General features: G+C 40.0%; 1 protein-coding gene across 5 annotated transcripts in view; it reads left to right on the forward strand.

The window, feature by feature from the left end:
- MEIS2 (Meis homeobox 2) overlaps positions 1 to 26,232 on the forward strand; it is a 173,345-nt gene that overhangs the window by 140,261 nt on the left and 6,852 nt on the right. The window lies entirely within an intron of this gene.

Here is a 26,232-nt window from a genome sequence, read left to right on the forward strand (position 1 = left end):
ACAAGCACGCTGACCTCTCTATCCAGTGATTAATATTTTTAGATGCTTGGTTTCATAGCTTAGTAACTCGTGCATGTTTTCTGCTATTTAACTAAGTGGGTAAAGGGGACGCTGCAGGAAATGCTCATTGTTGAGCAGTAGGCGGTGCTCACAGTTCTGGGAGCTCAGCTTAAGACTGTTTTCTGCCTGACAGGGCAAGACCCCTAGACAAATCACTGGCTGGGTAGTTGGCAGCCATTCAAAACTGGTTCTCTGCCAGCAGTATTACTAGATAGCCAGACAGATCAATTCACTTTTACATTCCCGCCATTATTTATAGCACACTGTATATCTGCTCTTGCTTATGAACTAATGATTAGCAAATACAGTACACATAAAACATAAGCATTTGTTCTGTGGAAGGCTTTCTGTTGCTGATATTGCAGATAGTTTTACAGGTCACAGAGCCTTAAAAAGGATTTAAAGGGCATGTCTTGTGTAACATTTGTTCCTTTGAAAATGATGCTCCCTTCCTATTTTTGTGTAATTGAAGAGGATAGAAAGGTTTAGTTGCTGCTTATGTTTCATTGAATTCTTGCATTTCCCGCTTCTCCTACAGCCTTCTAAGGAAAACACACAGGAAGAGAGTCTTGTACAGTATTATTTAAGAGTTGTAATTCTATGTACTACTTAGGCTTTTCTTTTCCAAAAGATCTATCAGATTGGTAAAAACAAAACAAAACAAAAAAAACATTCACCCTCCTTATATTTTAGAAGAAGTCAGGGCAACTGTAATTTTGTAAACTGTAGGGAAAGTCAGATGACTTGAAAACTGGTGTGAAAATACCATACCTTTACCAGACTCCTGTGGCTGTTAAAATGCTAGTTATAGTATTAATTGCTTCATTTATTACATTTCCGAATTAGAATAGGAAAGGTTGGCCCAAACGTAAGGCCCCAGCTCCAAACCAACACAGATCTACTGAATTTTTAAAATGCAGATGCGATCCAAACTTAGTGGCCAAATTAATCCCTGGCATAAACATGGCAAAGTAAGTGGGTCTGCACAATTTAAAGATTTTTAGCTGATCGCTGCTACTCGTCTTACCGTAAGATGCTGTGAGTTAGCAATGCTTGTGCATATTACACTGAACTTTATTTCCCTGGAGAGTTGACAATAAGGTGGCAAACACACTTTCACTTTTCTGAAACGAAGTTCAAGCCTACTGCAGCATGTGAACTTTCAAAAGTTTCAAAACCCGATCACACTGGACTGCATGTATTCAAGATGTGCTGCTGTTTGGAGAAATGTTTTATAATATGGAAATCCGGCAACTTGGTTTCCTAAAGTGTTAGTTAGCTGATACCTTTCTCTGGGATGAGCTGTGAGGGAACACCATGTCAATATATTCTTAAGAAGTTGTCCCCTTTCCATTTGGCAACAAATGCACCAAAACAGTCTTCTTTGTAGCCTCAACTCCCTTACTGCCAGTCAGGTGCTCAAACTGAGGTACCCCGAGTATAGTGCTGTGGTAGGTGCTTTCCATGACACCAAGACATGTTGCCAAATAGCAAAAATTAACACTAAAATAGCCATCAGCATAACTAAACCAAAGTGATTTACATCAAGTGAAAATCTTGCCCAATGGAAAAGTAAAGGTAGAATTAGCTTTTCTTACCACTTAGCATCAAAAATAAGTGAAGAGAAAGAATAGAAGTGCTTGAAGAACAGACGATCCCTAAAAGGCACATATGCTCTGGTAAAATCTTTCTGCTCAGAAAGATGTGACTAAAACTGATTTGTAAATGTTGCAAATGCAGAACATTTGTAAATGTTCTGCACCTTGTATGATCATGTCCCACCCAATGCATACAAAAGTCGACAGTACCTATTAAACAAAGAGTATACCAAGGGTATTTTGTATCCCCTTTGTACTAAGTGGTGTACATACCCAAGATGCGACTCAGTGAAGAATCAGGAATCCTGGCTTGGCAGAAATCTTACCAAGTCAGAATTCTCAAAGAGGCAGTTGTGTCTAGTGCCCAGTATACAAAAGTGAATAATCTAAAATGATAGACCTTTCTACAGCTGTCAGAAAACTCAGCTGGTCTTCCCTTTTTTCGCTATTTAAAGGATAAAATTGGAATGGTGAGCTCATTAGTTCGATGTTACCAATGATAAAAGAGCAATTTCCAGGTGAAACCGAGCTTAAAACAAAGCTCTTATCCACTTAAAACAAATAAAATAATAAGAGATTGATGTTAATCTTCTGCTGAATATGGGTTAATTTAAAGATGGCAGAAACAAGAAAATTCTATGTTTCATCTTAAAAACGAACAAGGGAAGCAAAAAGATTAATAAGTTTGGATCATCATAGAAGGGCATTTATGCAGAATAAAAAAAATTATAGTCTGTAATATGCTTGTTGTCTTAAAGAGATTGCAATCATTCTTTGGTTTCTACTGGCTCTATCATTTCTTTTTCTTCTGTATTCCTTACCTAAATTCAGTGACTGATGTAAAACACAGTCCATACAGAGTTTCTCAAGTGAAAATTCCATATTGCACTTGCATAGTAGAAATCTCTTCTTGGCCAAGACTATCACTGAGGCAAGCCTTATTAAAAATTCATTTTTCATTGTGATTTTCAGAACGTTGCATTTTGAAGGGTTTCTTTATACACCATCTTTTATCAGACAACATAAAATATGCTGTATTTCACTGGCTTGTTTCAACATAAATCAATCCCCCAAAAAAGTTTCTACAGCTCTTTACATCGTCTGGCCTTGTTCATTTGTAAGCCTGCAAGTTTAATAAAGACTATTTTCTCTGTGAAGGAAGAATATGCTATTTTACATGGAGAAAAAAAACCTTTTAAAAGCAACCCTACATTTCAAAAATGTATATATTTTATGTTGATGGGTGCAGTGTCCTGTAAGCCAGCCAGTAAGTGCTTTGGAAGACAATGGGAATATTTCTGTTTTATAGATTCAAAAAGAAATCAGGATTTTTTTCTATTATGTTTACAACAACATGGAAATTCCTTAACACCGTACACTTTTGTGAAGGTCTTGAATTTGGTGAGGTCTGTCCATTTGTGTTTTCTATGATGTCTGTCTTTCTCCGAAGTTTAACGTCTCAGTGCCTACTAAAGCCCAGTAGTTTAGTCAATGGGAGCTATAAAAAGAGGAAAGAAACAAGTTCAGAGTTTATTTCCACACAAGAGAACAATATTGTTTTCTGGAGGGAAAGACGAGTCCTGCTGATCCCTTGAAGGTCTCATTACTCAGATCTGGGGGGTAAAGTCAGGAAAAAGCCAGTCATTCGGTTCCAGATAAGGCCTTTCCTCAGTTGCTTCTTGTACATTTAGCTTTATTTCTGATCCCTCATTTCTCAGACTTTACTCTCTTTCTGGATGAAAAGTACATGCCATCTTCCTCACAGATACCTTGAGTGTTTTTCCTGAGGTGAATCGTTGCATTAACATTCTTTTATAAAATTCATGATGAATGTGTATGGCCTTAATTATAATGACCTAAAATAATTTTATTTAGAACCAAAAATTTTCCCTCTTGCTGAGTATCCCATTGCTAAGTTTAATCAAAGGCCACTGATACAAAGGGCAAAATAGTTTGATCAGCAAAAAAAAAAGAGATGACTGTTGGCTGACTCAGGAACAAACAGTCTCAGAACCCATTCTTCAGATGAGGCCTAACTCCATTAGGCTGTCATAGCACCTGCCTAACTCTCAGTCATGTTAATGAAGTTATCCATGTGCTTATAGACAGGCACATGCTTAAGTAAACTGCTAAATCAGGGAGAGCAAGTCTCAACAGTCTTTGGCACATGAAGGTTCTGGAGGGTCGTGTTTGCATAAAAGCAGTTCTGAGGAGGAGCTTTATTCCTCAGCCACACAACTTAATGTTTATTTTTACATGTCAAAACTCCCTCTTAAATGTAAAATTTTGTTTCTCTCCAAAAAACAGAGACAAACCCAGAAGCAGTGCTGTGGTTTGAGCATCAGCTTGGCTATAACATTTCCTTCAGTTTTGAAATATGACACGATGGTAATGCAAAATTAAAGACGAGTCCAGAATCACTCTATGAACCTGGGCTGAGGTTTATTTGTTCTGCTGAAACCCAGTATTAGATTAGTTTTAAGCGATTATTCTCACTGCAAGTATTTCCTACAACTTTACTCAGAAATGTCTGGTTTTCCTTTTTCTGCGAACTGGTCCAGGACACCAAATTTGTAGACTTACTGGTCATAAAACAGCAGCTCCTAGAAGATCCAGCTCAGATGCGAAGCATCCATGTAATAGTGGGTCAATTTCAATGGTCCTCACTTGCTTTTATACATACCACAAAGCACATGTCTGTTTTAGGTACATGGATAGCTTTGGAACTCTGTCCCCTAAATTATTCAATCACCTGACAAGGTTATAACAGTCTGCACAGCCTTTCTGACAATAAGTATTAGCAGTGAAGTCAGCAAGTGGATTCACCATGTGAACGGTGTCCAGTTACCAGACTGTAACACTGAGATGGAGCTGTGTGCTTCCACAGAGGTGTTAAAACATTAAGTAATTAAACTCTGAAGTAATAAAGGTAAGCTGGTGAAAAATTGCAAAAGCTATTTTTTTAAATCTCGTATGAATATATTTCTGTGTTATATGACAATATATTATAGAGCAAGATAAGAATATCTAAAAATAATATGAAAATATGTTAGGCGGAAAAGCATAAAAATAACATTAAAACAGTTTAAAACTTTTTCTCCTAAACGTTAATCGCGCTTTGCTGCTTCATTCTCTGACTTTCCTGGAAAGTCACTCTGGGCCACTATGTAGGTATTGTAAGGCAGTGACTGGGGGATGACCGATTTTCAGAGTGGTTTCATTCCCTTAGTGTCCCCTTCAGATTGTCTATGTTCCTGTTTCAAAGCCTGTTTAAGTGGGTTGGAGTTTTTCCACAGATTTCAATTTTGAATTTTGCATCAGTCCTCAAATAGCCCTTGCAATAAGTTACTCAAACAGCATTTGCAGGACAACACATAGAGACATGGCAGTTTCCTGAAAACTGGGAAGGGGAGGAAAGGAATCCAATTGTTGCCAAGTTGAAGGACTGTAGCAATTTCTGTTCACTCTTCCTTTCTTTATGGGTCACAACATGGAGAAAATAGCAGATGACTGCAGATACCTGCAGTAACACCTACACCACCACAGAGGTCTTACAGTCCTCGATGCTCTTCACCAGCATGTGAAATTACAGAGACACATCTACAAGCCACACTACAAAACATGTACCTGATACAGCTATTTTATGTTGACCTCAGGGCACAGATTTTGTGGCTGTACACTGCAGTAAATTTGGGGCATATGAATTATCTCCAGTGTATTTGGTGACTTCACCATTTAGCAGTTTAAAGGAACTGTGGTACAGTAGTAATGCAGGGTATACCACCATGGAGATGATACTTATTCCTATAGACTCTCCTCCAGCGATGCTCCTACCAATGTTTTCCTGATGCTTAGTCCCTAATAGTCTGCTCTGACCCTGACTTTGCATAGCAACTTACTTCCAAGAAGCGGTGATTTAAGGGGATGCAAGCTACCTGCAATCTCACACAAACACTTAGGTGTCCCACATTTCTGTGCACATTGCAGAAGCACAGTAAATTCTCCTTAATCTGTACGCTATGCCCTCCCACTTTCAGTGGCTGATTTTTTCTCTTCCTTTGGATTTCTGGGCTGGATTTCTTCTTGCTGTCTGCAAAGGTAAGAGATTCTTTATTGGGACTTTTTTTTTTTTAATCCTTTTCTCTCCTCCGCCTTCTCTGAGGGAGGCATTAACCTGGAGAGTCATGAGGATGTATTAATTTTGTCTGTCTACCACTTTGGTACAGTGTTTACCTTATGGATAAGGAAGTATTTCATATACCAAAACACTTGCAATTTCAGCCCTGTTCTAGTCCAGTTCATATCAGTACTTGCCAAAAGTCAATTACCAGCTTTTGTTTTGTGGCTTGTGAGAGGTGAATCGGTGGGTCTTGGAAAACACATCAGAACACACTGCAATACATCGCTTGGAGTACAGTCAGAATTAACTGGCACCCTCTTTGGTAGTCCCTTAAGAGAGACCGCTAACTGAATGGGTCCTGAAATTGGAAACGTGTATTTTTTATTTAGAAATTAAATATATTAAATCAAAAGCACAGAATGAGGACAACATTCTTGTAGGTTTTCCAAAAGCAGTAAATCCACACTTACAGGAGAAGATAAAGATGATACGGAAAAAAAACCCCTAGACAACAATAATCAATTAAACACTCAAAAATAAAGAAAAAAGAGAAGAAGAAAAAAATTCATCCAATTCAAATGGTGAGGTAAAGTGCTCTTTTATGCTCCATTGCACGTCCTGCAGGAACAATAACATTCTTTTGAGAATCAAAACTGAAATCTAGGCATTTTTAGCTCACAGGAAAATATGTGTTTTGATTGAGCATTTATATGAGATTAGAATTCTTAAATATCGGGCTAATTATCCCACATAAAAAAAATAATCTTAGAAAGACTTCTGAAAAGTTACATGTGAATAACAGTTGCAGAACAAATTGTAAACCAGACTCTAGTAATTGTAGCTAGCGCAATCAGACCCTCAGCCATCATCAGAATTTCAATCAGAGGAAGGTAAATCCTGGCAGTGTAGAGGCATGGATATATTAGTATCTGGATATTTTTGTGCCCTTCATTGTCAAATTGTCTCAAAACCAATACAAAATGTATCATGACAAAATAAGGAAAATGAGAGGTGAGATGGGGAAGAAATAATTATTAATATCATTAACCGATAGGAAGCCGAGCATCAGGTAGAGTAAGGGCTTGATTATTAGTATGGAATATGTCTCTGAGGCATAGCAAAAGCAGAGTTTCCTATTTTGCCTTTGCTCATTATGGTGATATGTATCATTACTGACCACTGTCTGCTATAAGTTGCTATCATTTCACTGCTGGTTGTTTCCCTGTTTTGAAGGAGGTGTGGGTGGAAAAGGAGTCAGTTCTAAACTCCACTCACTCCTACTCTTTCTTTACTTGCTTGCTTCTGAAAGAGCAAGTCTTATACCCTCACAATTCTTTTCAGAATCATCATCTACAACGAACTGGCTTATACGTGTTAATAAAGAGAATATGTGGTAGATTCAGAAACCAGACATAATTCACTCGAACCCAAACCCCTACTTCAATCCATAGTCTATCCTTCCCTTGTACTGCCCCCAAAGAGGAGTAAAATAAGCATCCGTCATTCTCTTTCCAGGTTCACCACGGTGAGTCTGAGTTTCTGTCCCCTCGGATTTTTCATTGTATGTTTGCACTATCCAGTCTACAAGCTGTTATTTTAGTAGCTGGTGGAACCTCCATTGGTAGATTATCCCCTACTCTTGCTGAAGGATGATGATAATGATGTATTAGGTCTTTCCTCTTTGTAACTACCATGATACTACAATGAGCAAGTACTCACTTCACACTTCTCTTCCTGATAATCTATTGGTATAGATCTGTGGTTTCCTTTTAATGGCTGGTTCATTAGATGGTATAAATGTGTGTAGCATTTTTAGCTGTGGTTGAGGAAAGCAGGGAATATCGAGGTTAAGGTTTATTATGACTGTCATGTTCAGGAACGGAGAGCCATATACTATTTCTGCTCTGAGTCTCTGCACATAACTCCAATTGACACTGGTGTTACACATTTGCCTGAAAGCTGTTTATTGCCCTGTGAGTACTCGCTGTTTCTATGGGTGATCAGGACAGAATAGATCTGAGTACCAATTATTTTAAACCTCCTTGAAACTTTCCATGAAGCTGGGTTAAAGAAGTGATGACATATTATTTAGGAATGTAAAACCCAACAGATAATAGCTCTGTCCCTAAACCGCCCCCCCACACACAGACATTACTTTAAGAATATTCAACACTGTCATTTATTATGTAGAGGGCACTATACAGTTGCCCTCCCCTGACACTAGCAATACAAGTGCTTCATGAGGGAATAAACCCCTGAAAGCTTGGTTGCAATTTACTTCTTTACTTCCTGCACATAGTAACAATGATAGTTGAATTGAAAAGCATTTTAAAATTCATAAATATATAAGTAGCCATTATCTAGTGGAAAACATATGTCTGACTATAGGACCTGATCCGCTACTCAGTTACTCCAATTTTAAACTAATGTAACTCCACAGTAATCAATGAGGGTGCTGGTGTGCAACTGAAGTAGCACAAGGCAAATAAGGTTTTTAGTACATGTAAGGGTCATTTTGCTTAAAAGGTGGCCAGCATTTTCATTGTGTGTTTATTATGGGTACCTTAATCCAAATGCTCAGAAAAAGAGGTGCTCAGAAAAACTGGATACTTCTAAAACCTGTTTGTATTGTGACTGATAAAAAGCTGAGACTATTTAGCTACAGACTCCTTTTACAGAAGGAAAAAAAAACATGCTGTATGTTTTTTCTTCCTTTTTGTGGGGTAGAAATTTGTTTTTAAAGTAACCACATTTAGCTGCTCAGTAAGTTAATAAGACAGTGATTTCAGCTAGAATTTGTTTTGATGTTTAAGACAAAACTTCATAGATGGGTTAGTGGAAAGTGAACAGTATGATCTTTATATGTTCATAAATGTAAACAGTTTAAGACCAGAAGGAGACTGTTAGCGCTTCAGTCTGAGCTATTTTCTCTTCAAGTTCACCCAAATACTCTCTGCACTGAGCAGACTTGAGATTGGCTGAAGTTTCTTTTTTTTTAAAAAAAAAGTATCCCATCTCAATTTTTCTAAAGTGTTGAGTGCTAATCATTATCCTGTGTATTAGTAAAGCAAGTGTGGAAAGAGGAATCAGTAATTCACGATGCTAAGTTTGTATAAAAACAACAGTCTTGCCCACTGTCACCCCAACTCCTGTGTGAACCTAGCACCATAGCCTAGGGGGTGAACAGAAGAGTAGCACAAGGCTCTGGTGTTATTTGCACCCTTCTGATAGCTAAGCTTTTTGTCAAGGGTCTGCTGTGGAATTTCAAAGACAATAAGCAAACTTGCACCAGACAAATAAAGTTGCATTCCTTTGCATTTTAGATGTGAGAGATAGAACAGATACAGTGCCGTTCAATCCTTTATCAAGGTGACACAACCCCAAAAAGCTTTGATGCTGTCTATTGCAAACCTCACGAGGATTTGAGTAGGAAACAAAATCTGATTAGTTTGTTTGACTCGCCTTTCTAACTACAGGCATTCAGAAAGGGTTTCTGTACAATCCTCTTCCCCTCTCTTTATTCTGTGGTTTGCTTTGTTTGCTTGAGTTTAAAACTGCCATTACATGGAAGTGTTGCAAGTATAAATAATTTAGAAGATAACTCTGTGGGGATACTAATATGTCCCTGCTTTTTCTAATAGCAACTCATTACGGCTCTGAGAACTAGTATTCCATAGGAATGCTTGCACAACATCACTGTAGCGTGGATATTGTGGATGTTGACAATAAAATAATTTTGGCATCTATTTAATTAAGTGTATTTTCCTTCTTAAAAATGTCCCTTTTGTTTATGACTTGCACCACTGCTTTAAATTCTCTAAAAAGAGGCTTCTTGAGTGGACAGATGGATGGACAGACAGGTAACATCCATCTTGTTTTATTATCTTAAGTATTTGGGTATAATACCTTTCCCCAATAAGAAGCCACAATGATACAATTATCTAACAATGCACAATTACTTCTAAGGGAAATCTAATCAGTTAATAGATGTTAATAAAGACAAATGTACAAAGGTAATAAGTCAGTCAAACTCGAAGAGTCCTACTCTGTTCACTCTCGTTTAAAGGAAAGAAAAAGCTTTTAATGGGGCTTCTCTTACTTTTACCCCATCATTTTATAAATTGCTTTGCCAACCCTTCATAGCAAACAGTAATTTTAAGAAGGCCAACATCAAGATCAGGTTGTACGCACTTGGTGGTAATGATAGTGTAGCTGCTCTTCTGGGAGTCAGCAAGTCCAACAGTTGAGTCTTTTTTTTTCTCTTTTTTCATATTTTTCTTTAGTCTCCAGTAAATGAATGGGGGCTGTCAGTCTGAACAACTGTTGCTTAGAGAAATCAAGCTCTTTATCGTGCTAACCTCATCCTGGGGTCTTTTGGAAAGTCATAGGGCAGGCAGGCACTATTTAAAGCAATCATAAGTAAAAGCCTACTCAGTGCTCCATACACAACAAACAACAGTGAGGATTAAACAACTCATGATAAGTAGTAGCCACCCTCTCACATAGATGCATGCTATTTCAGGCCTTGGATCTTTGGACTATATTATGGGGAAAGATACTGATTATAGATAATCATAAACTGTTCAAAGCTACTTTTTTTTGGTTGTTGTTTTGGGTTTTTTGTTTGTTTTTTTTTAATAAACATTGCAGAGCTTTATCAGAACCATACTCGTATCTTTTGTTCCAAGGTGTAGCCATGTTGTGACGATTCTCAGGGCAAATTGTTTTGATGTTAAAGGATACATAGTCCATTCAAACAAAATGGAACTCAAGAACTGGGAGGAAAGTATATTTATCATTTTAAAATACTGTGAAAAGCTTCACATTAATGACTATAGGAAAGTCAAAATTACTGATGAGATGGAACAAGCCACATCTGCAGCTACTGCAGAGATTGCTTGGCTAACAAACTATTACAATAAACAGAGCATTGTTTAAAATAAGTTCATGTTTTAGATAGTATCATTTTATACAGATGGGTTTATAACCTGGCGAACAAAACTGACAGCAAGCCCAGAGCAACATTACTCTCTCAGACATTCTTAAATACAAGTCCTATTCCCCTATACTTCTCTAGGACTCATCACACATTTATTCCCATTGCCCAAAATCCACATGCATTTCCTAGCATTGCTCTTTCTCTCACATCTCCAGTGGCTGCCTCTCTTCCTATTTCCACTTCAACAGTACTTCTCTTCTGCTTGTGCCTTCATCTCTTCTCACCTTGACTATTGTAGTTGCCTTTTCTCAGGACTCTAAGTCCCAGTTCTTCATTCCCCCCCACTAATGTGCCAAATGGCTTCCTTCTCACACACACATCAAAATCACCTCCTACTTCAGGCACTTCAGCAGCTTTCCAGCGTCCTTTTCTGGATCAATTTCAGAACTGTCTTTTTTAAAACAATGTCAAAACCTACTTCAACATAGATGTCTCTCTTTTTTTCATATTCTCCTCCCTACTTGTTGTCTAATGCTGCCCTCCCCTCAGTTCTGCAATCTCAGTTGAAAAATCCTTCCCCTCTACCATAGCTCCCATCTAAAGAGCCTTTCTTGTATCTAAAGAGCCTTTCTGTATCATTGGCTAGCCATATATTTTCTCCTTTGCCTGTACATACCTCTTAATTTCTCTCCATGGAAACTGGTTTGGGACTGAGTTCATGAGGAAGATTAATACTGTATGGCATGCTTAAGCAGTTATTATAGAACTGTGCTATACTGGAAAACAGAGCATGATCTAGGTAGCACTTGGGATAAATTTGGCAGAAGGATGAAATTGGTCTTTTCAGTATGGATGCAAAACATGCCCACGAAAATTTTCACTTACCAATTTTTTACCTGTATTTAGTACACCTCAAAATGAACTGTAGGCAACCATCTTAGCTGCACATCTTTGCATCAAATTTGTCCTAGCAATGACGTACTTGGAACTGTGAGATTTCTGTTTCAAACTAGGATGTGGAATTTGACATTATGATGTTTTCATATTTGTTGTTTTGTAGACCCTAGTTTCTTGGACCAAAACAATAATGGTCCTCTAGATACATGATTTTATTTGACTGTGAACACATGTATCAGGCATCAAAAATTAGGCAGCTAACTGGAGCACTCATCTCAGCAGAATTGATTGGTGGTTAAGGGACATACATAAAATACAGCTGGATTTTTCAACTCAGGCTTCTGTCAAAACCCATTTAGAGTGCTAAATTTTTCTTTGACTATTGACCACTATATTTGTTTGTATTTATTTCACTGACTCACAGAGCTAATGCATTTCCTGAAACGTCTCCGAGAACTCAGGTGAGACACCACAGGCTATGCTGTCTCAGGCTAGAATTTACTAGGATTAAAGCAGATGTGGCATTACTAGGGTCTGCTAAGCCTCATGTGATTTATAAAGATATAAAGTATATCTTTTATGATTACGATGATGCTAAAAATTTTGTGGATGATAATATAGTCACATTGGAAAGACTGAATATAACAACTGGGGAAGAATCAAGAAAAGGAAATGGAAACTAACTCTCCTTTACTAGTTCATCTGAATGGGTGTCTACATTTGTTGCTTTTATTATTCTATTTTACATGGATGCAAGTTTACAAGTTTACATGTATAAAGGTATATTTGATTTCTAAGATAGTTAAATATTACAGGATTTTCACTATCAAATTGAAAATGTAGATTGTTCCTAGGAATGTGCACATGCCATTGATAATTTTAATAATCCAAAGTGAAAAACAAAGAATAACTTTCCCTATTCTAACTACTGATTTATCTTCCTAAGTTTTCTTCAGTTTGGACACTGAATTCAAATGAAAAAATGTTTTTATTCTATTTATAGTTAATTTCTTTTTAAATTTATTTTTAAATTCTTATGCACGCAAGCACAATGCTGAAACACTTTGCTTGAAGATGCTGCCTGTGAATTTGGGGCATTTTTTTCTTTTTTCAAAGGCTTTTTTTGTTTTACATAATGTTTCTGTTGACCTTAAATTTTGTGTTGCTTTCAAAGGTTGTTTAAGGATGTTCTAAAACTTGGCTTGAACTTCTTATGAAAGTATAATACTGGCTTATAAACCAGTTAAGCCACAATAAAAAATCTGTGGAGCATATTTTACAAAATATTTCCTCATGAATATATACGTGTATGTTAGATATGTATATCGAGTTGCACATGAGTGTCAAGCACAAACCCTGCAGACTTTAGTTTAAGCTAATCTTGATCTTTAGCCACCACTGAATTTCCCAGCATCCTCATCTACCTGCTCCCCACTCACAAGATGCCTAAAATCTTTTGTTCCACATATACTTGTTTCCATTGGTGAGCATGCACAAAATTGCTTAGAATGGGATATAACTGAGAAAGGTGGAACTGTAACCCCAGCAGGACTGAAAACTGACATATTGCCCTGCCCATGGTTATTTTATATAGAAAGAACCTCCAGGACAGAGGAGTAGGAACACAAATACACGTATGGTGATAAATAGACGGTAACATGTTCCAGAGTGACACACAACTTTCAACACAAAATCAGCCTTGCCCCGGTGCATCTCCCCAGGGGCCAAATCCAGCCAAAGTTCTTGTCATACATCAGCCATACCAAGCTTTACACAAAAGAGGCAAATGGGGTAGAGGGAGTGCTATACTCAATGGCTCATTGGCTAGAAAATTCACTTGTTAAATAGGATATATATTTGCAGGTCTTCTCTTCGTCTTGATTTAAATCAATGTCTTAACTGTTCCAAGTGAGTTGAGTTTCCCAATCAATGGGCTATTGAACATAATGCTCCATCTTTACTCTTCTTCACTATCATGCCTTTCTTGTCCTCCTGACTGCCAGTTCTCTTGTGTATGTAGCGACTAGTCAGTAGAACAAAATTAAATAAGAACAAGGGCTTGACTGTACAGCCTTTTGGTTAGGGATCCAACTTCAGACGTGTGAGAGTTAAGTGCTCCGTAATTATGACTGTATAATTACTTACTTCAGGAGGAACATCTTCAGAATGAGAACTGAAAGGGCTTTGTTCACTGTACTGAATACCTGGGTGATTCAGATATTCTTCTAGGATATGACGGACCTATGCTCAAGTCTTTGTTCCAAATCAAGCAGGATAGGGAGGCAAAACTTGATCTCCTTTCCAGACAAATAGTCAAATAATTATCATGTCAGCTATAAAGGAAAGAGATCTTTATCTGTGTTGTTTTAAGAAAGAAGAGACCTGTCCTAAGATGTCTGTCTCACTAAAAGGATCCATAGGAATCCTGACTGGACATAACTGTCTTCCCCTAACTCAGAGACAGAGCATGGTTATGGCAGAAAGTACCTCACTGTTGGGATATGCATAGACATAGCAGCAAAAATGATGGGATGGGGTGTTAAAAAGTAGAAATCTACATGCCTAAAGAATTTAGGTACTTCCAGTGTTAAGTGAAGGTTTTTTTTTTTTTAAAAAATAAAATGTAGTTAGGTATCTAAGTCCACCTTCTGGTGATTCCTGGAACATCTGACCAGGGACAGGAACTTCCTTGGGAGCAAAGCACCTAGAATTTAGGCACTAGTGTCAACATCCCTTTGCTAATACTGCCTTCTAACTCAGAATTTCACTGAACATTAGGATTGGCTTTACATGGCCTATGATGATTTAGATAATAGGGCTGGGTCATTTTGAAAATTTTCTTTATACACCTGAATGCCTTACTAAACCAGGCTGCAGTGATCAGCGTTGCTGGATACGGCCCTGCCATTACCAGTTTTGTGGGCTCAAATGCAGGTTTATACACATATTCTTAGATGCCTTCACCCCTACGCAGTGCAGGAACAATTAGTGAAATTCTCCTGAAAATTAAGCCTCAACACCCTACCAGTCAGAACAGTCAGAGTTAGTATTGAAATCCATCAGCAACCAGTTATTAAAATTATGTAAGATCACACACAGAGTTTCCAAACTGCTCTCATAAAGAAAGATAAATATTAGATAGGTTATATAGATTGGCTTTCATTTCATAACAGATATCTCAATTGTATGCAAAATATGGGATAGTGGAACACATTACAGAACTGGCCAGTTTTCATTGAAGAAATATGTGCTCAGTTTCAAGTTTCGTTTTGTGGCATGGCTTAATTTTCACATGAGATATTTAAGTGTCAGTGAGAGACTTCTCCAGCTACTCATCCTTTAACAGAAGAAAGAAAAATACATTAATAGCACCCTCTTTATCTGAGGAAGCCAACAACAAGTGAAACACAGTGCACTTGAGCACAGGCTCCTCCAATACTCTGCCCATAAACCAGCTGAGTACTGAAATCAGAGGAACGCAACATTTCAAGTGCTTCCGAAAGCACAAACCTTCCTGGTTTCAGTCCCTAGCTTGCTCAGAAGAGTGAAAACAGCAGAGAGAAAAGAAATGGTGTAACATTCACATATACATCCTCAATCATAGCATATCTGACCATCTAGGACCCCTGCAGAGCACCAGCAAGCTTTATCGCTGACTTGCCAGCTGTACTTTGCAATTATCTCTGGTGAGCCACCAAGGTAGGCTGGGGAGCAAGAGCTGAGCCCTGGGGGAGATGAAGCACTGGTCAAAAAGTACAGGAGCCTGGGACATGGAGTGATAGGCTAAGGACACGGCTCCACAGAGGCTTTTTAATTTTTCTACTCCATGATTCCAAACCAGTTTGGCTTACAGTAACTAAGACACAAGGATAGATGAAACACATTCATATACTAACAAACTCTCAAAAATGTTTCTAGAGCATTTCTCCCTGATTCCTGTGGGATACAGAGAACAGAAAATGGGATGAGAGAGAAAAATCCTCACCAGTATGACACTGGGAAGCTCTGTGTAATTACATCTTCATTTTAGTACACTTAAATAATATAGTTGTCCCACAGTCGTGCACTGCTAATGCCTTCAGTTACTGTGGAGCATGTATTCCATAACACGGCAGGCCGTAGTCTCTTGGTGTCTGTGGTGTTGACACATCTTTAACTACTGAGACATTAGACCCTCTGGTTTGATAAAGTCTTGCCACCAGTTTTTGAGTAATTAAAGGAAAAAAATGCCTGATGATTCTGCATCTACAGAGAGAAAGAAGATTAACATAAGCAGAATTTCCAGTAAGCAGACAATGCAAAGAGCAAAGCACAAGGGATACCAGCATGTAGGTATGACTTACTGGGAGGTGATTAGGTATATCTGGATAAGAGCTATAGCATGGGAGGGGGGGGGATGTATTTATACATAGTGTATTATTTATGCCTATTACTTCTAATTGCCTAACTAGTTCTCTTTCCTCTCACGTATACTTTAGTACCCACCAACCAGAGAAAGATGTCTACAGCTAAATATCTGCCAATTATTATGGACTTTTGCTTAATATTCTATTGTTCCACTGACAGCACAGTTTTTAATATATCATTTTATACTATCCTGTACATCATCATTTTCCTGCCTCCCTTAGGGCCCTGGCTGTAATAGTTCTTATTTATTTCCAGAAGCTAACATATATGCAAAAGATCTTGTAGTCATGATGTCGCCCCCACCACCCTCACCTCTTCCCATCTTTGTTTTTGTAATCCTTTTTGTCTGTTTTTAAAGTTACAGTATAAAGAAGTGTGAACACAGCATGTGCGTAGAGACATACCAGGGTCAAATACACAGCTTGCTGTGTGCTTCCCTTCCCCACCCGTAAACACACAAGACACTCCTCTCCCGCTCAGCAGCGTTATACTGCAGCTTTTTCTTGTGGCCTGTAGATTTCTTTTTTTAGCAAATAAACTTGAAAACAGATCAGAAAGGAAATAAAGGAAAACTCCCTTGCTATTCCAATGGGTGAGGCAGGAGTTTAACAACCCGTACAGTGACTGATCACCTCACAGAATCTGCTCAGAACCTTCTGAGTCTAAAAGAACTGAACGGAGCATTGACTCTGGGCTGGCAGTGCCGTGGTCTGGTTAGTTGCATCAAATGCTATTTCTTTCTGAGTACTTGTTTTGCAAAATGCTTTTTTTGAGGAGAATCTGTAACAGTATAAGCTGGACGCGGCTGCGACTGCATTGCTGTCTCTGAAACAGAACAGGCATCTTTAGGATCAGCAGTTCTCAAACTTTCAGCAGTTTGTTTCTATAAATATATTTTGGCTATGTTTTTTTTGAAGTGGGCTCTTCGGATCCAATTTCCTGAGGTCCACTGGTTGACAGGTAGAAAAATACATATTTTTTTCCTTCAGATTTTAATAACAATGAAAAAGTGTACAAGTTTCATGGTCAAGACAGGACAGTGGGTACAAAAAAAATGTTATCTTAAGGCAAAATTTACTGTCAGGGAAAATGGAACATTCCTTCTGAACTCACGAACTGGTAGTGCATGTGCAGGTTGGTTGTAGATGGTTGCTACAATAAGGCTTCTTTCATACAGGTGTGTTTATGCCCCAGGCTTGCTGGCCACAGTCCATTCCATTTACAGAAGCTGAATTAAACAATAACTACCGCATTGCAAAAAGAAGAAGGAAAAAAAAAAAAAAGGTGAGCGTCAAAGGAGATGCCTGAGAGCTTTGTTAGGGCCAAGAAAAACCCTGTTGCAGTTGTCAGAGCTTGTTGATGTTGCAGAGAACGGCACTTTTTTTTTTCTGCTGGATTTTGTGGTTCTGCCTTAGGAAAGAAAGTAAAATAGAACGGAAGAACAAAGTCCTACTCTATAAATCAGCAGCTGCTCCTTGCCAGATCAAAGGAGTGACATTTTTGCTCCTGGACTACTTGTCCACTTTAGGTGCTTGACAGACAGCTAACAGCTGGCCTGTTACACAGTATAGGAGAGTTGGGCTACATCTTCTTCAGAGTAGATGACAAGCTAATCAGAGATATCCATAGCACAGGACATGTGAGCGCACCTTGATCTCTTCAAACATACCCAGTACATAATTGCTAAACACCTTTATGCATTTTTGGCAAGTTGCTACTTAGGTAGTTTCCAGTGAGAAGTAAGAAGGAGAATTAATGCCTTAATCTAATTTGATCAGGGAAATTAAACAGATGTTGAATTTGTTGACAACTCTCCTTTTTTGGGTCAATTTAGAATTGCCTAAAAAATTTCATATGAAAGTTAAAAAGATTTGTAAATATTTCAATGTGATATTATTCTAAAACTACACTTTTTTTAAAAAAAAGTTACCTAAAATTAGGCCCCCCAACTCCTATGTAGGAAGCTAGATAAGCTGTTTGTTTTCAAGACTGCTGGACCCTCGTTAGTTTTGAAAACCTTTTCCTATGAGTTTAGGAGGATAAATTAACACATCTTTAAATGCATGAGTTACTTAAGATTTTATAGGAGATCTGTTATCTACCTTTAACATGGATGTCTAAGTGCCAGCAAATCAAAGCGCATGCCAAATTAGCTGAAATTGTATTTAGCATCTCCACAAGATGTGGAGATGTATGTATGTATACAAACCTGGAATTTTAATGTCAGTAGTAAAAATTTCAAAGTGATTCAGTTTCTAGTTGATTCCCATCTGCAATAAATCAAGTACAGGATGAGGTTATATACTACAGCTTATGTCTATTGACTCTGCATTTTATCTGCAAGATATGAATAGCTAAGGAAGTATGTCTGGTTGTCTCCTCCCTTCCTTTCAAGTATCTTTAAAAGATCATTTTTACGGTGGGTGATAAATAACCATATATGAATGATCTGATGGCACTCATGGAGGGGCAACAGCCATGGCCACAGTGCGTCACCTGGCTTCAGGTGCAACTGCGTGCACAGAAAGGTGCCTGTTCCCCGCCACAACCCCAGGGGGAATAAGAGGAATAAGGAATAACCCGAGGTTTCCTGAGAGCTTGTGAGGAAACCTGTGCCCACCCGGTGGCACCTGCGGGCCTGGGCCCGCAGCTCCTCACCACCTGGGCGCTGACAGACACACGTATCTCCTCCACTGCCGGGTCTCACGGGCAGGGCAGCCCAGTCCCCACGTCTCCACCCAGTAAAACCAGAGCGCGGCCATACCCGGCTCTCTGGGCGCCGAGGAGGCAGCCCTGCCCCCGGGGCAGCAGCACCCCCGGCCCCGGCCCGGCAGCGGTGCTCTGGCCCCACCTCATGGCGCCCCGCCGCACAGCGGGAGGCCTTACCGGGGGCCACCGGAGGCTGAAACCCGGGGCGAGCCCAGTTTGGCAGCAGGGAGTGGCAGCCTTCTCGTTACCAGCATTACCGGCCCCGAGCGCGGGCTGGCTTCGGCCTTGGGGCTGGGCCCTCCCGGCCCTGGGCCGGTGGCGAGGCCAACGGGAGCAGCCGGCACAGGCTGGCAGGGGAGGCAGGTGGCCATGGGGCTTCCGTGTTCCTGGGGGAGCACCAGGGAGCCCCGACTGTAACTAGGGCCTCCTGGACGCCTGCCTTCATTGTAGGGAAGGGGTCCTGCGCCCAAGCCCTTGTCCCCTGAGCGAAGACAGGGTGGCCGCCCGGGGTTTGTGCTGCCATGCAGGTGCTCCCCATGGCAGGCACCAGGGCCTTCCTTGGCAGAGCCAAATGATTCCCCCCCACCATTCCCCTAGCTCCCAAGAGGTAACCTGGTAACCGAGAGTTACATGTTTAACGAGACGGATTTTCTCTGAGGTGAATAAATGCCCTTCTTGCCAATTCTCATGATTTTATCACAAGGCTCAAGTTATTTCATGTTAACTTGAGGTCCCGGCTCCAGGAGACAATGTTTACGTGAGAATCTTTTCAAGTTTCTAGATTTTGGGTCTGAGTAGTTTAAAAATGTGGCGCAATGACTGAAAAACTCACAAAGTAAACACCGAGAAGAGCGCTGTTTAAACTACTGCTTTTTTAGGGCAGTCTCACAGTTATGGGATGGGCAAAATTCATGATTTCCAACAATTGGCAGCTCCGAGTAGCATAACATATTTTTAGGAGCTCCAACATAAACATACAAGATGCGGCAGAGGTCTTTGGGGCGGTTAGTGCCTGCCTCGGGCTGCCGCAGGCACCCAGCTTAGTTGCTCTCTGTCGTCTTCTGGAGCCTTCTTCTACCAAACATGGATGCCGATTTAGGTCCTCTGAATCACACCTTTGACAGATGTGAGATGTCTAAATTAGCTTAAGAAAATCAGCCTATAACCCCCCTTCTCTAACGGGGCTGTCCAAAAAGTCTGTGATGTTTTGTCAGGGAATGAACTTGCCTGTCCCTTCCTCTTCCTCTCAAAACCAGTCGTGTAAGTGACTCCATTTCTCAATATTCATGACTTAGGGAACCCTTGTTTAGATGGCTCATTTCCAGGTGACTAACTCAGCTTTTTTAATTTCCTATAAGGAATGCTGCAAATAAAAGTTGGTAACCAGGTGCGGCATAGATTCAGTGAAGTGTAAACAAGAGCTTTTTCAACTATTTTTGTACACACACGTACAGAAGGATGCCTAAACCTGATTCTGTCAGTTTAGAATACATATTGGAGGGAGAAGTTAAATAAACTAAGATAACTAGATTTTACTTGCTCGGATAAAAGTTTGGGTGATAGACAAAGGCTGTGGGGGGTGTATATTGATAAAAGTGTTTCTGCAAATTAGTCTTTTCTAATACATTCTTTCAGACTGCTCTGATCTGCTCAAGACTTCGGAAATGATTCTTTCAGCCTGGGAAAGAAGTAATTTTCTAGGTTACTTACGAAAGCATTTTTTGTGACTTAGATATAATATTTCATTGGCTATCTTCCCTTCCAAATTAGGGCATTCTTGGACAACAAGGCATCAGTGTAGTATATACTCTTGAGTTAAACACTGACATGTTCATAGTCCAAATACTGAAATATCATTTAGGCAAAGATTTATTTTCCCATCCAAGGTGAAAACATTTGGATTATTTTTTAGAATGCATTCTTAGGCTCTTACTCAGCAAAATATTGAAGCAGGTGCTTAAATCCCATTTATTCATCAAGCTCAGCTCACATTTACTTAGGTTTAATAAGATCTGAGCTTCTCATCTAGATTTGGCAGGTTTTTGAAAAATCTTGCTAGACGGTTCCTCTGGGTACCCAAAAGTTTTGAAAATTAGGCTTTGTATTCAGAAGACAGAAAATAAGCAATTTTAACCCTCCATTATTGTTGCTATTGTTGTTACTTTTGATTTTATTATTTCTATGACTAAGCCTGAGACAATGTTCATTCGGTATGTCTGTTCTTTACAAGTAAAAAGGCAGAAGTGTCTTTTGGGGCTAAAATCTAAATTGAGGCAAAATTAAAAAATTAATTGTCATTAATCCTTTCACAGAACTGATTGTGAATTCATCTCACAAATTTGTTTATTTCTCTGTTTTTCACATAAAGAATTGAGAACCTATTTATGCAGCGGCTGGTTTCTTGAATAAATGCAACATTTTAACACCTCATATTCTGGGATGGATATTTTAAGTGGAAATCCAGATTGAAGACTGATACTGAAAAGTTTTGAGTTGTACGTGGTGGCTCCATGTTGTTCTTCAGTCTCTCAGAAGGACCAGTCTACTCTGGTGCAGGGGCCTGGTTCAGTTTTGCACCAGCTCATCTCACAGAAGATATTAGACATATAGACAAGTGACTGGAGTGAAATACCACACTCCGCTTGAGTTCAGATTAGACTCCAAGTTGGGGATGAATTGTAGTTTCCTAAGCTTTCATGCAATTCATCCTCCTGAAACAAGACCTGTTGTGACCTTTCGTACTTAGAGTGGATTTTCCACGATAGCCATAGAGTAAAGCTGGAGATGTTTCTAATTCTGAGTCCCAATCAGTGCAGCCACTAACAGTTCATACCGAGAGCTAATCTTACTCACATTCATTTATGGAGTGGTCACAGTGTTTTGAAATACACATAAAGCACGTATAAAAAAGACAGTGGAAACAACAACAAAATTATTTTTGAATGTGCCAGACTTGAGCAAGCAGACTAAGAGATCTCTATTTGCTGTTTATTCTCTTTCGCACTTTGCAGAAATACCTCTCTGTGATTTTATCTGAACACTATTTATTATAAAAATAAAATGTATTATGTAAATGTGAGTTTAACGTCATTTGATATGATGAGATGAAATATGATAAATATATAAAGAAGATTAATTACAGGACTTCCTATAAAATATGGAATACATGTTTATTTTGGACAAAGAAAACCAAGGCTCTATTTGAAGAGATGCAATTAAATGCATATATTTAGATTATATTGTCATGATAATTAGCAGTGGTAAGAACCAATTAGGACTAGGGCTACCAAATCACCAGACTACGTTGCATATTCACTAGTACACCTTTACTGCTCTACTGTTTTTTGCTGGAAGCAGATAAAAATGAAATATGTTCTTTTGAAAGTCCATATTGTTGTGTGTTTTGAGCCAAATCTTGTTCATTGTGCTTTCAGAAATTGTCCCACAAAAGTTACTGGAGCTACTTGTGTGAGAAAGACAGACTCTGGCTATAGGAAATATATGTGGCTGCTTTAGGTAGCAATTACAGAAAAATACAAGATGGAAAAAAGCTTCTTTCGATTCAAACGGCTATTGTTTGAATAAGCGAGGTCGGTAATCTGTCATTTGCAAAATGCTGGAAGTGCGATTTTCATTAAACGCACTATGTCAATGACATGTATTTCTCAACATTACACACCTCATTTATCATTCTGGAATGAGGACCGAGTACCATATGAATGTAGAGTTTGTGAAGGTATCGCCTCACAGCCCTGGAGGCTGATGACCCCTCTTTATCTACACAGCAGGTAAGGCACAAACAGTGGCAATGTGAGCTCTCTCTGCGGTCCCCTGCCAGTGTGCCTGGCTGCCGAGCTGGGGGAACAAAGGAAAGATAGCATATGGATAGCAGATTGTGGGAGCGCTGAAAGAGGACTGAGGAAATCTATGTTGGGTGTGTGGCTCTGCCAAAGATCTCTTGTATGACTTTGGCCTTGTCACTTAATCTCCTTCTGTCTCCCTTCCCCTCTGCAAACAGGGAGAAGGCGTCTCTCCTCTCCCCCAGGCTTTGCCTGGAAATCTGTTCAGACCCTGAGTTCTCTTGGATGGTTGTGCTTGTGCAGCATGGGGTGGAGTGAGACGGAGCTTCAGTGGGTCCTCTCACTGCTGCTATCATCCAAATAATAGGAATTACTATTAACAGAAGAGTAACAAAGAAATCTGTGTCTTGTTGATAGATTTTACTCATCTTTTCAGGCCATTCAATCTTTGGCCTCTGGGTGAAGGGTATGAACAAGGCAGGCAATTAGTGTCAGGAAGAGAGCTGTGAATTCTTCTTTTATGGGGTTCCAAATAATGCTGGAAGTAGTGGCATTGGTGTTCTCTTTTTTCACCTGTCTCTTAATGCCTTTTTAAGACATTTGTGCCGAAATAACATCACAGTGTTTCTGCGACACACAAACTGAAGTGCTGTGCAAAAGGCTGTATTTTGCTTTACTTTGGCCCTGGAGATGACTCCCTGAAGGATTAAAAAAAAAAGCCCTCAAAAAATGCAAAGGCTAGGGCAGGGACTATGATTTCTATGTCTCTATTATGCACTGTGCATATTTATGGGGCAGTATAAAGAATAAATAATAATCCACAAACAATGCATTCTGTGCCCTTGTCTACCAATTGTGCTGATGCATTATGTGATGTAGCTACCGCTAATGAAACTAGGATCTGATTTTTAGCTTCATCTGAAATGTATGTCTGTTTTGCACCTGTGATTCTGCTAATATAAATAATTTCATATGTAATTTTTCAGACATACCCACTGGTGGGTATAACTGATGCCACTCATGGACAGGATTTTTCAGAGGAGCCATAGAAATGGAATTTCAAAATGATCTGGATGCCTAAAGCCTCTGCGCTCCTATATCTTTCTAGGTATATGACAGTGCGTCTTCTCTTCAGACAAAGTGCTGCTGGTCTAGAGGACATCATTTGCACCTGCGGTTATGCACATGTGCAAAAGAAAAATGGAGAAATAATGAAATCAGAAGTCAAACCCATGCATTATTCTTTGCAAGATTTACTGGACAAATGTGCTCATTTTTATCGCTTTTTTATTTTTTTCTGTAGGGGAACAAAGACTGGGAGACTCACTATTAGGGCTTTAACTCTCATTTCCCAAACAACTAGTGAATTGCCTCTACGTAGAGTTCAGAGTGAAAGGCTGGCTTTATTCACATCAGTGGAATGAAGTAAGGCCAAGCTCTTTTGGGATTGAATGGCTGGGCAAGATTGGGTTTTTAACACCCGTCCCAAAAGGCGTACTCCGTGGTGGCTGCCGAACGAGTGAGACTGGAGCGGAGCGTCCCACTCCGCCGCTCGCGGAGGTAAAGCAGTTGTCACCTGAAACCCTCCAGGACTTAGAATTTTCTTAATGCTCTGCCTTGTTGTGCGAGCCCATTGAAAGAACACTTCAGAGGGCACCCATTTCTTGCTAATGTAAACTTTCTGAGGAGTATCCAAAGATATGACCTCTGGGTGAACCTTTAACCTTCCCCTTAATTATTTGTTTGAAGACAGTGTCGAGTTCTCCCGCTGAGAGCCAAGGCCCATAATGCTTCGCAGCCCTGTGAGCCGGGGTGTGTGTGCGGGGAAGTGGAGAGGGACATAAATAAGGGGACCACCAGATGTAAATAATAAAAGTGGTTGGGGTTTAAATAAGAAACGAAAAAGCAATTTGGTTTCCCTGAAGAGTGGCCTGATTGAAGAAAAGGGGTTAGAAAGACGGAAAGCGTGTGTGTGTGGGGGGATGTTTCTGTTGTCTGTGATTTTTTACAGGCCTAAATAAGCGTTCATTCCATTCTTTAAAACCTTGCCATCTGTATACACCATTAGAAGCTCATAGGAGAAGAGAAAACAGTCTTATCAGGCTTTCCTGTTAATCTCTATTGGCCTTAACTTTAGCTGATAAAAGGCGGGCTGGATGGAGGAGGTTCAGGTCAGGCTCCATTTGGTCAGCGTGGTAACGTTGCTGGAAAGCAGCTCAGCAAATTAAGTCCTATCGGGGACCTTTGTCTTTGAGGACAGAAACACACCTCGAAATCGTAGCGCTGGGGTAGGAGATGCCTTTGCTGCGCCGCAGTCGGAAGGGAATAAACAAGTACATCGACTGTGTCTGAGTTTTTATTTCAATACCTGAAGTCATGACTAATTCTGAGGCAGGATGACATCTCTGACAACTGAATTATACTTTTCCTAAAGAATAAAGAATGTCTTTTGGATGTAAACAGAGAGATGCAAAAGAGCCCTTTAGTGTTACTTGTAGCATTTATGCATCTGTCTAATGAAATTTCCACGACTGTGATTACGGAAGATGCAATCGAAGGTGTGCCACCGTCTTTTATTATCTGCAGAGGAATTTAACCGGGGGGCGGGAGGGAGGGAGGGAAGGAGGGAGGGAAGCACGACAAAAGGCCTTGCAGAGTTGATGCTATATAAAGGCTAGCAATTTGCTAAATGAGCAGATGAACTTAGTTTTCAGTTAACTGACTGAAAGACTTTGCTAGGCGTTGGATCGGGCCCAATGGCAATTATTGGAGGCTGGTTTGGATGATGGGCATGTTAGTATTTCTGAAGAGGATTAAACGCTAGTATTCGACTTCATTAGCACTCCTTAAGGGTCACCAGCCGAAAGCCTGAGCTGTGAAATAGCACACAAAACCTGCGCGAAGGCTCCGAAGTGTTCTCAAACACAAAGAGGGGGGACAAAAACAAGCGTGGCTCCTGAGTGATAGAAAATTGCCCTGTTGTGAAAGAAACTCTGTGAATAGGCAAGTTTTAAAATTATTTTAGGGAAATTAATTTGGCTTAGCTTGTGCCGATGTGGATCGCTGCGCATTAAGCTAATAAGAAATATGCAAGCACTTATTTTTGGATTACCAGCAAAATTAAATCCAGGCTCCGCAGGCAACTAACTGCCTTTACCAGCGCTCAAAAGCCTCGGCAACCGCCCCGGCTTGAGATAAAAAAAAAAAATAAAAAAAAAAAGGCTATTTTGGGCCTAATATTAACCACATGTACCTGCGACTGGGGGTTTCTAAGGAGTTGAAAGGTGCCTGCGTGTAGGGCGGGAGGTGGCCTTGCGCCGGGTGTCCCCGCTCCCGGCCGCAGAGGTCGTCCCCAGCTGGCACTGACCTGCCAACGACCCCCGCCTCTGCGGGCTCCGACCCCGGGAGCTGCAGAAGAGCAGAAGTCTTTCTGGGCCGGCACTTATTGCCGCTGCGCTGGTGATAAAACTTCAGACAGCCTAATTGATGGCTTTGCTGACCTACCGGTACCTTGTGAAAGCACGGAGTGGCAAAGCCTGGTCCTCATTTATGGCCAGCTGCAAGGGGAGCTGGAACCCGAGGATGGAGAAGGCGGGAGGGGGGGGGAAGTCTCCCAGCCTGTGAACTTTAACCAGGTTCCAAGCCACTCGAAGAAGTTAAAGAAACAATTGTCTTTTAACACAAGTTTTCGGGCACATTTAC

Source organism: Numenius arquata, chromosome 6 (assembly GCF_964106895.1).
Source record: "Numenius arquata chromosome 6, bNumArq3.hap1.1, whole genome shotgun sequence".
NCBI classification, from domain to species: Eukaryota; Metazoa; Chordata; class Aves; order Charadriiformes; family Scolopacidae; genus Numenius; species Numenius arquata.